We start from the raw sequence: 18,847 nt of genomic DNA, 5'->3' as shown, positions 1-18,847 counted from the left end.
GCATTAAATTCTCTTTGTCCGGTAGTGGAAGATGCAGCTACACATCCGGTAATAGTTTGTTGCTTAGCCACTGCATTTTTTGTCTTTTTAACACGGTCTACATGCAAATTTGTTTTCACGTGTTGAATTATATTATACTTTTTGTCACATGGAATCTGCAATGTAAGAAATTTAACTATTAGATAAATAACGGTCAACTTAAGATATATGTACATATTATTTATAACGTGAAAATATTTTTTTTAATTTGATTGAAGGGATGCGGATGACTTTGTTAATTCTATTTTAATTTATCTTACAATGAAGTCCTTAGAAATACGTCAATTTTTTTCTAAATTATATTTATAACTAGCTGACCCGGCGAACTCAGAGTCAATAAATGTTGTGTTAACTTATTAGCTGAATTGAATGAAGTTTTTTTATTAAGATAAAATGAATAATCAAAGTGAATTGAAATTTAATGATTTAATGCATACACAAATTTAATGCTAAGCACTACGCCCTCTGACGGAGATTATTGATATTCACGTCACGTGATGTGCAAATGTGATTAACGATATAGTACCTTAATTAACTCCCATGAATTTACGACAATTCATTGATGAATACTGAAAAATTAAGTTTTTTCGGTAAATTCATTTGCAAGAAGTGAGAGTATAATGAGTAGTAGAACAAATTGCTGTGTCTCGAGTTGTAACTAACTATGCAGTGAATTTTTTATCAATGAACCATAGGGATTGACATGGTGTAAACTTTATTTCATGTCCGAAAAATAATTTTGAAATTAGCAATAGAAACACCATTGACGCGAAATAAAGTTTATACTTTATATCATGTAAATCTCTATGATTCATTGATAAAAAAATTCACTATATAAAAATAATCCGGAATTAACAATCACCATAAACGGATTGCATATTTTAATGAATTTGGTTGGGATCTGACGGGAAGAAAATATGGAAAATTAAATTAAAAATTGGAAAGAGAATTACTAAGCATATGCTGTTTGTTGGAAACATTTTGTAGATGAATATTTTGTTCCACTGGTTTGTTGGTTTGATAGTTTGGACGCACTGTTCATTTGTTTTTGTTTGATAGTTTCGAGGTTAAGTATGCCGCACAGCAATAAATGTTCAACCCAACCCTAAAACAGCTTCCCCCGCGACGTAGCATTACTTGGGGTAGCATTTAAATAATTACAGACAGTTGACGTACTTAAATGCATAATTAGTTAGATACAGGTGCGATACACTGAATAAGTGAATAAGCCCATTTCTAGCATTAGCCATGACTTTGATGGTTGATATAAACGCGAGATTTAAAAAAAAAACACAAACAAAATTGCAAGGGGACAAATCCGGCGAGCGGGCTCTCTACTACAAATTGCCCCTTATTGAGGTGAGACTCCAGTTCTTCGTCTTGTCGCACTCTCGGTTTGTCTGAAATCATGGTCTGAACGTAGTGACCCATGTAACAATTGATTTCTGGTTCGGGACACGACCCAACATTGAAGCAATTTCGGAAGGGTTGCGATCACAGAAAATCAGTTTGAAAAGTAGACCTCGACGGCAAACGCAGGCTTTCCACTCTTCCAACGCATGGTGGCAGCTGACAGGGATAGGGAACAAATCTTGAAAACCACGGCTTCCGAATGAGACCACTCCCGTCCCATTACGACCCCTATAGTCTGAATAGCGCGCATTTCAAAAAAGGAAGTTTTGTTGTCGCATCCTGTACAATGCAGAAGTAGGTGTTGTTGAACACCATTGATCACACTTGGTGTTAAAACTCAGCTGACGTTAAATCTCAATTAAGTTCAAATTGTCGATGCGCGCACAATGACAGATTGTGACAAATGACATAACCTTTCAAAATGAATTTTCTTCATAATTTTTTTTTCGTTAGTTATTCGATGTTTTAATAGTTATTCTGCTAATCGGGGCGAAGACAAATCCAACAATATAAAGATCATAAAAATCTGTCCAGCCGTTCTTGAGTTATAAATAGCGTAACTAACCCGACTTTGTTTTATATAACGGGTGACTATTAAAATTTTCACTTGGAGTTGGCTTTGAATAAGTTTTTATTTTTGCTGTTACTTTAGACACACGCAAGAACGAACGACAAATGTCAGTCAGTACAATTGAAACATAACCTATAATGTTAATCATAATGTCAAACTTGTCAGTGTCTAAGGTGCAACGTAAAATAAAGAATGATCCATAGCCAACCCTAAGTGAAAATTTTAATAGTCACTCGTTATATAGATATCTTAAAAAATAAAAATTGACTTACCATTTTCATACATGGTTGGCAGAACAGTTTTTTATTTTCATATTTTAATTCCGGGTAATCCTTTACCCACTCATCTACAGTAGGCTTACGTTTTGGCATTGTAACTGATTTTAAAAACTTTAATTATTCAATAAACAGGAGATTGTAGAACTTCACAAACATGCACTTTTCTTACGTTACACTTGTCGAAAGACTATCAAACTACTAACTGCTTTGTATATGTACCGGGTGGGGCATCGTATACGCGCACGCGAGAAATCGCAACTTCTAATTAAATAAAATTGTCGAAATTTTTCAGACTTACCTGGCTATTGGTAAGGTACATTTCATAATTTTTTGATAATTTTTCACTTACAAACAAAGCCAAAAAAAATTAAAATGTAAATTTCAACCAAAAAGTCAAATTCTGATTTTTATACTAACCTACCCAGATTCACTTCCTATAATTATTTACGAAATCTACGGAAAAAAATACCAATTAGATTTTGAATTAAACGCAGTTTTACATTTCAACTTTCAAAATCATTTTTATTTATGACCTGCTACTTGTGCTGTCGTAAATTTAGGTGACAATGGAAACTGTCAATTTTATGGCAAAAAGGTTTAAAACGGTCGGCTATACCTTTGTTGGGAAATTATACCATTGTGCCGTAAATCACCCGTCTGGTTTACGTTTAAATAAAAAATCGAATTATTTAGCTAACCAAGTCAAAATTTGTAATTGTGCCACCAGGGTTTGATGGGCTAGCAGATACAGATTCATTTAGTATAATGTAAGATTTATTTTACATAAAGAACTAAAAACTCACAACACATTCAAAAATCCAACAGGACAATTACATATCTAATTTACTGAATATGAAAATGGCACAGCCGTGTGCTCCAGGCAACAGTCAGCCAGAAAGTGGTGAATGTTGACAGGCGGCGGTGACTCTGTACGTGTCCTTTATCAAAACATAGGATTTCGTTCCTAACACGGCCATCCTGACAGGACTTCGTTCTCGAAGTTGAGGAGGCGACTGGGGAACGACTACTGAACAACGATTCTGCAACATGAAAGCACACAAGTTAACAAACTCTCCGTCCTAAGACGTTTCTAAAACAAAACATTCGTCTGATCAAGCTCACAGACGTCGAACTCCTTTTATTGAGTTCCATCTGAAGACTAAAGCTTGCAGATGTTAAAGACATTTTTTTTGATCAACCCATCTGAAGACTAAAGCTCGCAGATGTTAAAGACATTTTGATCAACCCATCTGAAGACTAAAGCTCGCAGATGTTAAAGACATTTTGATCAACCCATCTGAAGACTAAAGCTCGCAGATGTTAAAGACATTTTGATCAACCCATCTGAAGACTAAAGCTCGCAGATGTTAAAGACATTATTGATCAACCCATCTGAAGACTAAAGCTCGCAGATGTTAAAGACATTTTTGATCAGCCCATCTGAAGACTAAAGCTCGCAGATGTTAAAGACATTCTGATCAACCCATCTGAAGACTAAAGCTCGCAGATGTTAAAGACATTTTTGATCAATCCATCTGAAGACTAAAGCTCGCAGATGTTAAAGACATTCTGATCAACCCATCTGAAGACTAAAGCTCGCAGATGTTAAAGACATTTTTGATCAACCCATCTGAAGACTAAAGCTCGCAGATGTTAAAGACTTACATTGTTCATTTTCCGACTCTGCTTCCAAAAACTCAAGCAGGTCGTCCATATCAAGAGCCACACTCCAATCTTTGGGCCACGGACGCAGTTGTTCCTTTGCCGCCTTGGTGATAGCATTCCGGCCCAAACGGCGAATCTCGAATCGGCCTTCGGGGGTCACACTTATAATCTCATACGGCCCCATAAACTTGTATTCCTGTTTAGATTTGTGCATAGTCGAATCACGGTGCATGAGAACAACATCTCCAACATTGTATCGAGCAGTGTTACGTCGTCTGGTATTTACGGCACTCAGGTTAGGGGAGTTTTCTTTTAAAGCTTTCCTCACCAGCTCGCGATCTGCATTTATGTTACGTATCGGGCGAACATCATCGGTCAGATTTTGTACCATCGACTGGACTAAAGGAGTTGAGGCCCTAATACCCAACAATGCCTGCAGTGGTGTCATTCCGATTGTTTTTTGAATGGTGGTGTTCAGTACTAATTGAATTTTCCATAAGTGGCTCGACCATTCTGACTGCACAGAAACTTCTATCCGAATTAAGTTCATTATTGTCCGCATATACCTTTCCACCTGTCCATTACCGCGGTGTACGTCGGGAGTAACAAAATGATATTTAACACCCCATTGGTCAAGAAATTTAGCCAGATCTAAATTCTGAAAATTGCGCCCAGCATCGGTTATAATTCGTTTCGGTGCCCCGAATAATGAAAAGAAATTTTGTATTTGTTCTTTCGTTTCTTTTGAAGTCAATGTTCTTATTGGTAGTAATAGACAAAATTTGGTAAAAGCATCAATGAAAACCAAGACGTGTTTATGACCATCTACTGTCGGGGTGAGAGGTCCTAAACAGTCAGCGTGAACAGTATGCAAGGGTTCATCGGGCTTAGGCAGAGGCCCGATGTACCCCTGCAATGGACCAGTGCGAGTCTTCTTGACAGCACACGGGAGACAATGTTTTACATAATTTTTAACAAAATTTCTCATCCGTGGAAACCAGAAATGTTGTCGGATCGATTCTAATGTTTTTTCGGTGCCAATGTGGCATTGTTCATCATGAAAAATGCGCAACAACCCTAGTCTGCTTTGACGAGGCACGAACCAACGCAGAGTATTCGTACCATCGGAATTCAACTCTTGATGGAGTAGCATACCGTCTTTTTCAACATATTGCTTGGGGTCTAGTTTTCCGTCTCTAAGGGAGGACAATAATCTCTGAACTTCTTCATTGCCTCTTTGCGCAGCGCGCAACCAATCGTTATGTGCCACACGACGAACGGAAACAGGGTTACGACTAAGAAAATTGACGTGTGACAATGAACTGCCCTTACGGTATTCAAGGGTAAAGTTAAAATCCTGCATGTAGGACCACCACCGGGCTACTCGCGGTAGGAGGGTCTTTTTGTTAGCAGTGGATTTGACCGTGTTGCAGTCTGTAACGATTACAAATTCGATCCCCAAAAGATATACACGAAAAAATTTTAATGAATTAACAATGGCCAACGTTTCCAATTCATACGAGTGATATTTGGCTTCTGTTTGCGTGGTACGCTTGCTAAAGTAAGCAATTACTCGAGTCTGTCCGTCACATTTTTGTATTAGAATACCGCCGTAACCAACCGCGCTCGCGTCAGTATGGAGCTCTGTGGGGAGCGTAGGATCGTAGATAGCGAGTAAGGGTCTACTTGTTAGATGAGTTACCACATATTCTCGCGCCTTATCTTGTTCAGCACCCCAACGAAAAGGTTCATCAAGCTTTGTGAGCTTAGTAATACAAGACGTCGCTGATGCGAAGTTGGGCACAAATTTTCGGAAGTAACCAGCCAACCCCATAAATTGGCGCACCTGTTTGGGGTTCGTAGGGGTTGGGGAGCTCACCAACGCACGAACCTTATCCGCATCAGGGCGAATCCTATCTGATGAAATTTCGCGGCCAAGATATTTGACTGACGACTGTAGGAATTTACATTTCGAAATATTTAGCGAAAACCCCGCTACTTTCAGGGCCTTCAATATTAGTTGAAGAAACTCTAACCCCTCTCCTACCGTTGCAGACGAGATCAAAATATCATCGAGATACACTACTGCTATGGAATCCTTTAAGGCACCTAACGCATTCAACAAAGCCCTCTGGAACACCGCGGGGGCATTTGCGAGCCCGAATGGCATCCGCAAGTAGTCATAGTGCCCGTCAGGAGTAATGAGACCTGTTTTCTCGATCGATTCGTCACTAATGGGGATCTGATGAAAACCAGAAGCTAAATCAAGGGACGTGAAGAATTTTCCTTTTCCCAACCTGTCCAGTTGGTCATCGATTAGTGGCAATGGATAGCGGTCTTTGATTGTATGGGAATTTAATTCGCGGTAATCTACACACATCCTGTAATTCCCATCTTTTTTTTTTCACCAGCAGGATCGGACTAGCGTGGGGGACTCGCTTTCGCGAATGATCTCATGTTCCAGCAAACTTGTGACTATTTCCCTAACAGCAATTCGTTCCGTCAAAGCAAGACGAGGCGCCGGTCGATTGACTATGTGGTTATCAATTAATCTTATTGTTAAATTAGCCGTTTTTTATAGCTGGAACATTATACCCTGAAGTTATGAGTTCGGAATACGCGTTCAATAGGGCTATGACATCATCGGCATACACAGAAGGCACGTCGTAAACTTGAATCTGAGACGTCCGACCTTCGAAGGCGCGTCGTACGGCTGGGACCTGCTCACGTAAAACATGCGTTCCAGAGTGATCGGTTACAGTAAACAATTCAGAGTCGTGGAATAAGTTGCAACCGATAAGAACATCGAAATCCAACATGCCGTCCGGAACGATTATAAAAACCAATTCGGTACTCTCGCATGTAATTTCCACCTTGTCGTCCCACCCGTAGGTAGATCTGCGCGTATTCGTCGGCCGCATGAAGTCAGTCGTTGACGTTACCCGTCAATGGATTGAATTCATTAAGAATGCCGCTAGAGATGGTTCCGACGCTTACCTCAGTCCGTGGTTTAACCTGTCTTACCACCTCGGACATGCCCTTGAGGATAACTTCGCTCACGCGGGAGACCGTCTCCTCCGTGCGCTGGGAGCTGGTGCGGCTCTCGCTCAGGTGTCGCCTCCGCGATTTCCCAGAACGGCCCTCGGTTGTTGACCTCGGGGTCCGGTGACGATGACGCCGTTTCTCCTTCCCCGACCGACGACGCTTGGGTCGACGCTCATGAGACCTGGCCCTGGACCTGCTACCCCGAAGTTCCAACTCCTGGGATCCAGATCCGGAGCGTGATCTCCTCGAGGCTCGTGAACGGGGCATTGTTTTTTTTTTCGCACTTATTCACTGAGACTAACTAACTAACTACTCTTTTCACTACACTACTTTTCGGGTCTTTTATCCCACTCCTGATGTAAGATTTATTTTACATAAAGAACTAAAAACTCACAACACATTAAAAAATCCAACAGGACAATTACATATCTAATTTACTGAATATGAAAATGGCACAGCCGTGTGCTCCAGGCAACAGTCAGCCAGAAAGTGGTGAATGTTGACAGGCGGCGGTGACTCTGTACGTGTCCTTTATCAAAACATAGGATTTCGTTCCTAACAATAAAAACTTTATAGGTAAATTAACAGTTAATTTCAGAAAACTAATAAAACCGTTCCGGCCTTATTTATTAACAATTTTTTTTTTTTAATTCTCAAATATACCTTATCAATAATTAGCCAGGTATATAAAATTTCGCCAATTTTATTTAATTAGAAGTCGGGATTTCTCGCGTGCGCGTATACGATGCCCCACCCGGTATAACAGAAAATTATTTCTTTCGGCATGAAGGCGTCACTTCCACGAATTTGATACATTTGGTCGATGTGTGTGCCGGCAAGAGAATTATTGCGTACGTCGGAGTTAAAAAGGCCGCCGAACAGCACCACAAAAAAACTTATCAGTTTGCATTGTTCTACTACCCGGAAATCGCACCAACTTAAAACATCAGCACTTTAAAGTGGTATTATTACTTTTCCAAGCATTGCAGCTGTGCCGGCATATCATAAGTAAATTAGGTACACAAAAAAAATTGAAAAATAAAAATAAAATTTTATATAAGCATAAAGCATAAGCATAAAGCATAAAGATAAAAAATAAGCGTAAAACTACAAAAAAAGCGCAAAAAACATAGTGTCAAATAGTTTGTTTTTATACGATTCATAAAGAAATGAATTGATTTTGTTGCTGCTTTTAATTTTTGTTGTAAGCATAAAACTTATAAATCCGGTCTTTAGTTATAAAACTATGCTGTGTAACTTGTTAGAATTTTATGTTTTTTAACATGAGCATCTAGATTATATAACAGGATTTTTATAGCAAAATGTACCGCAGCTCAGTACGTAAAATGGCACTAAATGCAGAGGATGCAATTTTGGCAGCAGCAGCAGCCTATATAATCATTGTCTAGACCGCGCGTTAAGTCCACACGAAGATTTTGGGTACGATCATCTATTTCAAATTCTGTGCCTAGTTCACTCCATGCGTCGTGTTTTTTATCCCTGTTTTTAAAATCCATAAAGGTAGAATCCCATAACACTCGTTTTTCACGAAACAGCTCAATTAAACTAATGGTATTTTCTTTCGCCCATTCCATTGCATACCGGGACATTTTTTTAACATTGAACATAGCCCATACCTATTCCCTATGTTCAGTTTTAAAAAACGGCTTATGTTTATTTGATCAGTAACATTATTCAGTTGACAAGTAAAAAAATAAACATTTTTCAAGTAGAAAATTCAGTTTGATCAGTATGTTCTGTCCGGATAAAAATTAATCTTTGACTGATTTAAAAAAAAATGATATGTAGAAATACTATTTGATCAGATATTTTGTTCAATAATTAATTGCATTTCGATTCTTAAAAAAACTTAAGTTTCATAATAATTTATGATAAGTATTTTGATTCAATATGATTAAGTATAATAGTGAAATTGAAATATAAATAACGATAAATGGTCTGAGGGCAGAGCCAATGGCAGAGCTGACTGATAATATACCTACAGAAAATGTACGGCAGCACGGCAATACAGCATAGATTGTGAGGCAGGTTCTGTACTAATCTCGACAAGAGGAATTTCAAATAAATAAAATCAGGACAACATTATGGTAGAATTTACTTGAAAATTAAACGATAAAATAAACAATGAAAAAATAATTTTCAAACTTAAAAATTAAAAAAAACATTTTCTTAAGTACCTATAGCTTAAAGTTTATGTATATTACTACTGCACAATAAGAGCTTTTTTTGCCTTAGAAGGACGCCCTCTTTTACGTTTCCCTTGAATACTTATATTTCGCGCTTCTGGTGGTGGTTTGACATATTTAAGTCTAATGGCTATGCCAATAATATGTTTACATATCATATTTTTAAAAAAAGCTGGACAATTACAGTTTCCCTTAATCCACTCATCTGGAGAAGTTGACATGGTAGTTATCCAGGATGAAAATGCCTTATTTTTAAACTCTTCAAATTCCACCCAATTTTCTGCGCAAATGTCATTTAATTCTCCTGGTTCTTCGGTTGAATCCCCTGCTGGAATTTTGTAACTAATTTGACTCTCCTGTTGGGAGACAATGAGAACTGGTTTATTCTTTTTAGTCCACTGATAGGCAGATGTCCACAGGGACAATGTAATTGTTGGTATTTTCGAAAATTTTTTCAACTCAGTTTTATAGTCGTTCGACCATTGTTGAACACTTTCAAGAGCAACCGATAGAAAATGGTTTAATGAAAGGCGTTCCCGAAGGGTATGAGTGTCTTTTATAACTTTATTAAACGCTTCTAAGGCGTTATTAGTACTTGGTACATGTTTCATTACACCTTCGTACCAATTGCTATTATCAGACAGCCACTCTCTTTCAAAATAATTCAAAAAAGCTTGCTCCGTATTCCATTTTTTTTTGAAAAGTTCAACAGCTTTTTCGAATATCTCTGGAGATGAAGAAAGTTGAAGAGTGTTAATATCACTCAGAATTAGGGAACGGTTTTTTTTCTCCACATCACGCTCTACACGTTTCTGAACATTTTTCCTCATATGCGCCCAGCACATGATTATCAACTTATCAGTTCCGAAAATCTCTATGAAAGCATTCTGAATACTTTTTGCAGCATCACATATCAACACGTTAGGTTCAAATTTTTTTTCAAATAATTTCTTTGATGTGGCAACTAACGCTCTAAAGAGAAACTTGAAATCCTCCTTCTTCTCATTAGTACAAACAGAAAGACCAAAAGGGTGAAAATGTTTATCCATATCGGTAGTACCCACTATTAGAACTGGAAAACCTTGCCACAAGAGTTTGTAGGTTGCATCAGCATGAATTTTGTAACTGTTGGCACAAATACTCATCAAATATCTACTTGTTATGAAAAATCGAAAAATGCTTTCCTCTTCCTCAGTCTCTAATTCGTATTGTGCGACGAAAGGGATATGCAAGTCTTCTGGAATAACTGAGTTTTTCAGTAGCCATGCTTCCAATTCTCCAACACTTATTTGTGACGGGCCATATTTGGATTCTCGCAACTGATGCAAGTAATTATCTAATTGTCTTTTTGAGGGAAGCTTCCTGATATCACTATTCTTGGACAATTCTATTAAAATAGCCTTTGGCTTTAACTTTAGGTCAAAAAGTTTTTGGATTTCCAACTTTAGAGAAGGGTCAATTCCAAGAACGCCTTTTGTTTCAATAGAGTCATGATTGTGTTCTGATTTAGTCTTGAATAAATGCACTTCATGCGATGTCGAATCATACTGAAGATATATTTTTGCAGAACATTGTTGTCCACGAAGTTTAACTTGATTGCACCTGAAGTATTTCTTTATTCCTTCTTCTGTTTTATTTTTATAATGAAATCCCCATATTTTTTTATCTTTTATAAATTTTTCAGCCTCATCCGATCCAGAAAAAACTCCAATCTTTATCCAATTTCCTATAACTCTCCTCTTTGGCGATGATTCGTGATGACGTCCTTCCTCAGAGGATGATTCCGACGTTTCGTACTCCGCAACTAGACTATTGTTCATCCTGAACGCCTGCAGAATATGACTGTGAAAAAATATTTATAAATACCTCAATTTACCTTGTAAACTTATGCAATTTATTTCACCATAACACAAGACACTTGCAGACTATTGCGCGGTCAAATTTATAGGTTATGTTGTTTTTCTCGAATCGTACCTAATTGACACAATTTTAAGAATCAAGTAAATTGTACACTGAGCAATTGTTTTTTTACTTGTGTTCTTCAATATTCTGTGCCACAAATTAAATTTAATACTTAACAAACGCAAATTCATTGAATCAGATTTAAAATTTCGTAGATCAAAATGTTTTACCACTGTCCAAACAATATTTTACTGATCATTCAGTATTTTAACTTGGAATATATATTTTTAACTTGCCTCTAAATATTTTACTGTGCATTCAGATTTATTACTTAATTATTTAGTAAATATTATTACAAATAGTTACTGATCAAAATGTATTTGTACTCATCAATTAAATTGTTCCGTTAAAAAACACAGGTCAATGCATGTATGTAATCACGTAACCAAGGTAACGAAAATAAGTATTTGACAGTTTAACAAAATGGTCAAGTTGTTTGAAGAAGAAATACACATAATGCAGTTATTCTATGCCAATCAGAGCATTACAAATGTGCGTGACATTTCCAATGCAACACATGATAGACCAATTCCATCAATTGGAACAATTTTTAACATTATTTCAAAATCTCTGGTGTTCGGTATAGTTGGTTGCATAGCCACTCACAATGCATTGATCTGTGTTTTTTAAAATTGAACATAGGGAATAAAAAGTATGGACTATGTTCAGAGTTAAAAAAATGTCCCGGTATAAATACCTCGTAAATATAGGCCAACAGGAGAACACAATCGCGTTGATCACGTTTCGCGCTATAATGAAACGCAAACGCCGAAGAAATGTTTCAATAACATGTTGTCCATTGTCCAGTATGGACAAGTCTGAACATGTTATAAAACAGTGTTTTAAAACATCGTTTGATCTTTACCGACAACTGATGGATAACATAAAACATGTTATAAAACAAGAAAAATGTTATAAAACACTGCGTTATATAACATTTTTTCTTTCGTTTTTCTAACAAGTTGTATAACTTTGCTATATAACATGTTTTGTTATATAGTCTAGACGCGCCTTTAGGAAACATATATGTCAAACATTTTAAAGTTGCTTAGACTTGTTGGTCAACCTTGTTTGCACAAACAACTTTGCAAAAACATAATTAAACGTGTATGTATGTGCATACAAATTACTCAAACATGTAAGTCATCTTTGTTTTGATATCTAGTCTCTCACTAATTTTGTATGTATGATTTGTTCGTACAGTCAACTTCATAAAACTTGAATGTACGTCTAGGAGCCCCTTTATCAAAACCTCCTTTTTGTTCAGATCCATTGTTTTGTAATGGGCCGCCACATGAACGTTGGCAATTTCTGCTTTGGAAGCTATTTCAGTTTTAAATTCGATCAAATCAATGAACTCCATTTTGTGAGCTGTTTTGTGAGTTTTTATTTTTCTCCTCATCATCATCAATAAAAACTTAAATTCACGAAGTTTTTGTATGTCCTCCATACTCACCAAATTTTGTTCCCATCTTAAGCTGACCTTGAAAATTAATAACAGAGATCCTAACCTCAATTTCAAAAAATAAAATAGAAAATTATCTAAAGTTTTACTTACTTCTTCAGTCAGTCCCGAGTCCAATAAATAAGCGAGCAAGAGTTGTCGTTCATCAGAGGACACGATGAAGGCGAAGGATCTTTGAACCGCGGAAATTTTAAAGAATTAATTTCATTGTTTAGTAAACGTGATGTTAACTTAAAAAAATTTGTAGAGAAAGATACTAATAGCAGATCCGTTTTTTGCGGCACTTCGAAAACGATTCAAAATTAATTAATTGACAGCATTAATTATTATGTTTAAATACAAAAATTACGACGGTGCTGCAGTTATGGCGAGTGAATTAAATGGCTTACAAGCAAAAATTAAATCATTTGCCCCTCAGGCAATTTTTACGAACTGCTATACACATGCATTGAATTTAATAATGGGTAAAGCATGTAATTCAATCTAAAAAGTACGTACTTTTTTTTTTCTTTGTCTGGATTTTCAGCTTATTTTTCAAAATATACAAAACGTACCAATGTTTTAGATGAAATTTGTGGAAACCGCTTACCTACTAATGCTCCAACTAGATGGAATCTTACTTCCCTGAATTATTGTTGATTACGTAAATTTTGGGACATTAGAAATTTAACCATTTTATTACGTTCAACTGACTAAGTTTAGACCATATACAAGGTGATTCACGAGTAATAATGAACCTAACAAAATTTGTAATGCAACCAACAATACGTGTATCCCGTAGTTTTTTTTTTAGTTTGTGTTTTTATTGATTATTCCCATATAATGATTTTGATTAAATTTGACAAATGTAATGCCGGGCACATTGACGTGTTTTATAAAATTAAAATATATTTTTTTTATCCTCATAATCAGTCCAAATGTAATGTTGGCTGCATCACAAATTTAGTTAGGCTCATTATTACTCGTGAATCACCCTGTACCTTTTTTTAAATCAGATGGTGAAATGTAGCAAAAATCGGTAGGTGTATTTTCTATAATAAACCTAATGCATGATATTGTTTTGTTAATGTTACTGTCATTTTCAAGACGTCCAGGTTAGCGAAAGGTGGAACATTTTGAAATTACGTCTCACCTTTGTAATAAGCATTATACCCATCACCACCGTTTAACTGGTGAAAGGTAAAAAAAAAAAACGCGAAAAAATGACCAAGTGTTCCAACTGTAACTGCAGTTAAAGTTTTGAAAATGCGCCCATCATCTCACTATCCGAGGTACAATGTCTTTCTTATTCACGGTGGCCTTGACGGAATTAGAATCAGTGTTAAAGAATTCACATTTCACAATGGCCGATGTCTCTAGTTCATAAGAATGATAACGCACCTTAGATGGTGAGGTACATTAGCTGAACGTACAACTCTATGCTGGGGTGCGTTTATGAAACACTACCCGAGTAGAGTACGAGTTGTGTTAGTATGGCGTCGAGTAGTTTACTGGTCGACATATTCAATGAACGCTCCCGAGTAAAAACCTAAAAATTCAGAGCTGTCACACAACCTGCCATTTATCGGCATTTAGAGGTTAAAAGTTGAAAAAAAAACATGAATAATAATAGTAACCGTAATAAGATTAAAAAAGTAATTGCAATGAACATATTATCATTTGCTAAGAATTTTTTAAATCACCAAGAGGTTTGTACCTATAATTAAATATGTATTAAAAAATAGACATAATTTAGACATAAACGTGTTTTTTTGTTCGACACTGTCAGAATTTGAGAATTTTCTCCTGTGTGAACGGATTTTGATAAATGTCACAACTTGTCAAAACGAAATGTCAAGTTAATTTTAAAGATTTTAAGCGATTTGAAGCCTTTAAGGGGCTCGTCGAACAAAAAAACATTGTATTCAACTCGTTCGTGTGTAAATTGGGCTCTTTATGGCATTCGTGGGCTTTTAAAACGCTCGTTTCACTCGCGTTTAAACTAGCCCAGTCAGCCATAAAGAGCCCAATTTACACACGAACTCGTTAAATAAACTAATATTTTAGTCAGATGACGAGGAAAGTGACGTGGTCAACAATGGTTTGCTATTAATATTGCAGAAAGGAGAAAAACCCATTCGTATTACTGTATATGTGGAAAATGTTGTTGCCCATTATAATTCGACCGAATTTCAAAGTCATTTTAGAATGACTTACGAAACGTTCGAACATCTTTTGTCGATAATGAATCCTATTTTAATAAGACATACTTCTGGTCCTCCAAACGTTTCACCTGAAAAACAACTGCTTGCAGTAATTTGGCTTTTAGCCACACCTGATTCATATAGGTAGATACAAGTTTAATACAAAATTATCATCTGAAAGTAATGCATGTAATAAATGGATAAAGTAATGTAATGAACGTTATTAATTTTTAGATCTATTGGGGAAAGATTTGACTTGGCCAAGTCTACACTATCTGTATGTTTTGTCAGAATAATTAAAGGTTTATGCCGAATTGCACCAAATTTGATAAAATGGCCTCAAGAAAATGAGATAGAGGGATTAAAACGCAAATTTCAAAACTTATGCAGACTCCCACATGCTATAGGAGCCATAGATGGAACTTACATTGCTATTAAAGCTCCAAAAGAAAATCCTGAATCCTATATAAACAGAAAGTGTTTTTATGGAATGACATTGCAAGCTGTTTGTGATCCCTGTTTACAATTTACAGATTGCTTTGTGGGATATCCCAGTTCAGTTAGTGATAATCGCATTTTCAGAAATTCTCACATTTATGAAGGTGTTCAAAATCACCCACAAAGATTTTTTCCACATAATGAGTATATTTTGGGAGACAAAGCATATCCTGTACTACTATGGCTCATGACACCTTACATCAACCGAGGCAACCTAACTGCAAGGCAGATTTATTATAATTCTGCAGTATCTAAAGGAAGACAAGTCATTGAAAGAGCATTTTCATTATTGAAAGGACGGTTTCGAAGACTGAAATACATTGATATGAATCGGACTGATTTAATTCCGGAAACAATTCTAGCTGCATGTGTATTGCACAACATTTGCCTGCTACACAATGATGACTTAATTGACCAATATATAAACGAAGGTCGAGAATTAGATAATGATGATCAAAATGCTGATAATGCAGCTATGGAGCCACATGGGCGACATATTAGGGATTCTCTGGTAGATTTTCTATGGAATCATCGTTAATAGTAAAAAGTTATGTAAGAAGTGGATAGTGGATATTGTTAATCAATGAAATTATTTCTCAATAAACATAATTTTCATAATTATTGCGCATACATTCAAAAACAAACCTTTTCAATAAAAAGAAGAAAAAAAATTGAATTTACAATTTTATCAATAATAATAAAAAACAAAAACAAGCTAATAATAAAAAAATAAACAATCTTATGAAACAAAATAAAAACTTTGATAAAAAAAAAATTAACAAACTTTCCTCAATATCTACTTAATAAGAAAAATCAACCTTGATTTTTACAATTTATCAATTAATTTATCCATTTTCTGGGCAAATACTTGTATGGCTTCTCTTTGAATTTCCATCAACTGCTCATGACGAAATCGTTTGCTCTGTTCTTTTTCCTTTTCAGTGTTTTGAATATGTTCCAAGAATTTCTCGGCTTTAGATTTCCTCTTCTTTATTTTATCTTGCACATCTTTAATATTACTGTTGTTTGAATCTGATGTATTTTCTTCTAATGCATCTTCTATTAATTTGGTCTCCATGTCTGTCTGTCTTCTAGAAGATGAAGCTATTGCAATTGGATTGACATTTGGCTTTTTCCCAAAGATTTCATCAAATTGACTGAAATACTCAAATTTTACTGAAGCAGCACCTGTATTTCTCATACTATCAATTTTTTTTTGGTATTGTCTTTTCAAATTTTTAAATTTATTTTCGCACTGAGTTCTATTATATTTAAAACCATTTTCATGTAATTTTGCTGAAATGGATTTCCAAACTACATCATTTCTCACACTTGTCGACGTAAATAATGATAGCGACGATTTATATTGATCAATTAACATGAGAATTGCCTTATGTTCCCATCTGTTATTTATATCAGGAAGATCCGTTTGGTAACTTGTACTTGCACACTTTGAACTTTCATCATTTGAAGTTTTATCACTAAGAATTGCAGCTTCGGATTCCACAGGTTGACTTATGTCTTCATCCTCTACATACACCAAACAATTATCTAAAATTTAATTATTTCTATTTATTGTTCAATTAGGTAGATAGGTCTAAAATAATTAACTTGTTTCATCATACATTAATGACAACCCATTTTCATTTTTCATATTGTTCCCTTCAGTATCCTTAACTAAGGAATATTTAGGTATTGAAGTAGCCATTTCAATATAATATTTTAAATAGCTAAATCGTTTTGCAAATAAAAACAACAACTTAACCTCATTCAAAAATATTGGCGGTAACAAAATGAAATGACCACGCGGTTGACCAACACAACATCCACCGTGCGCATGTGGTGTTAATTTTACCCATCGCTAGAGGTGGGTTAAAAGTGTTAACTGGGTGCAAAACCTAGGTGTCCTTATGAACGCCCTATCCGGATATTTGGGTTAACGCAGATGTTGTCATAAACGCCTTGGGTTACTCCAGAGTTACTCGAGTGAATTTCATGAACGCACCCCTGGCCGTCATATTTCTGAATCAAAATACCACCGTAGCCAAGGGAGCTAGCATCTGTGTGAAGTTCAGTGGATAGATCAGGGTAAAATACAGACAACAATAATTTTGAAGTTAAACAATCATTGACATATTGCCTTGCTGCTTCGTGTTCATTGGTCTACATAAAGTCGACATTCTTTGTCCTCAACGGATTAATGCAGGCGGTTCGAGACACACAACTAGGAACGAACTTCCGGAAATATCCGACGCACCACGAACTGGGAAACCTGTTTCACGTTAGAAGGGGCCGGAACGTCGATTAGCTGTTTCACCTTGGTTAGGCTAGGTTTAATAAGATAAGATATCATCTGGAAAAATCTCACGACCAAGATATTCGATCCTGGACTGCAAAAAATTGCAATTTGACACATTTAACGAAAGTCAAGTTCAAGACTTGTAGTGTTGCTTCTAAATGCACCTATCGCTCCCTGTTCAGCTGTTTCAGATGGGATTAAAAATTCATGCAGACAAGAGCACTAGTAGGTATGTTTTCAATTCTCCAAGGCACGCTGAAAAACAGCAGGCGAATTTGCCAGACCACAAGGCATTCGTAAATACTCAAACTTCCCATCAGGCATCACGAATCCGGTCTGAAAAATTGAATTTTTTTTGATAGGTATCTGGTGTGTGTAAAAGTCATCTCTAACCAGAAATTTTCCGAAAAAAATATCCATCTCTTAAAAAAGAAGATAAACCCTAAAATTTCATTATGAATTCCCTTTTGGGTTGAAACTTTAGTAATTTCATCAAAACATCAATTTCTTCCAAAATGTCATTTTATATATTTTTCCTGTAAAAAGTTGTCTGGTTCAAACTTTAGAAGGGGGGACTGTTTATGTCCTCGACATATGGTTTTTCTAAATCGTGTTAATTTGTTTGCGCACTGTGTAGAGTATTACGTATGTCTTATTTTTGAATGTTTATTTCCAGGGCGCAGAAAATACGTAAAGTTAATAATGGCACCAATCCGAAGCTAAAGTTATTAAATAAAATTATCGTAAATAATGTGTTATTTGCCGGGGCTATTTGACAAAATGTCAATATATTTTTAAATATTTCTACTTTCTAAAAATTAAGATTTTCAATTTCATATTTATTTTATCTTACAATTTTGGACCACTTCTAGCCAAGTGATCGTCAATTATTTTAATTTTTATGTAACTTTTTCAATGTTGTTTTTTTGTATGCTAAAGTGAAGATCTAGAAGAGGAGATGCTTCATAACAATTAATTAATTCCTTCCTAGGCAGAATTTAGGACATTGAAGTTATTCAACTGTCACAGTGAACTCCCAGCAAACATCGATAATAGTCAGAGGATATTTTTGTAATTTGTTTTTAAAAACAACTACACTGTTTGATTCAACTATGTCATTGTTTAAGCTGTTCCATGACAGAAAGACACGAATGGGTAAGAAATGTTCTCTGCATTTGGTTTTATGTTGCATTTTTATTATGTTTTTTGTTGTAAAAATTAT

The 18,847-nt window shown here is 35.8% G+C and overlaps 1 protein-coding gene and 2 long non-coding RNA genes across 3 annotated transcripts in view; 1 reads left to right on the top strand and 2 right to left on the bottom strand.

Moving 5' to 3' along the window:
- LOC138139437 (alpha-tocopherol transfer protein-like) overlaps positions 1-18,847 on the top strand; it is a 107,213-nt gene that overhangs the window by 57,154 nt on the left and 31,212 nt on the right. The gene's annotated exons all lie outside the window — the stretch shown is intronic.
- LOC138139440 (uncharacterized) lies at positions 9,110-11,528 on the bottom strand. Its single transcript, XR_011162300.1, has 2 exons — positions 11,095-11,528; positions 9,110-11,047 (listed from the first exon to the last, which is right to left on the bottom strand). It is a non-coding gene; the product is annotated as an uncharacterized lncRNA (long non-coding RNA).
- On the bottom strand, positions 14,686-17,328 carry LOC138139439 (uncharacterized). Its single transcript, XR_011162299.1, has 2 exons — positions 16,938-17,328; positions 14,686-16,877 (listed from the first exon to the last, which is right to left on the bottom strand). It is a non-coding gene; the product is annotated as an uncharacterized lncRNA (long non-coding RNA).

Source organism: Tenebrio molitor, chromosome 9 (genome assembly GCF_963966145.1).
Source record: "Tenebrio molitor chromosome 9, icTenMoli1.1, whole genome shotgun sequence".
NCBI lineage: Eukaryota > Metazoa > Arthropoda > Insecta > Coleoptera > Tenebrionidae > Tenebrio > Tenebrio molitor.
The sequence above is the reverse complement of the archived record's forward strand: the minus strand, read 5'-3'. Positions and strand labels throughout refer to the sequence as shown.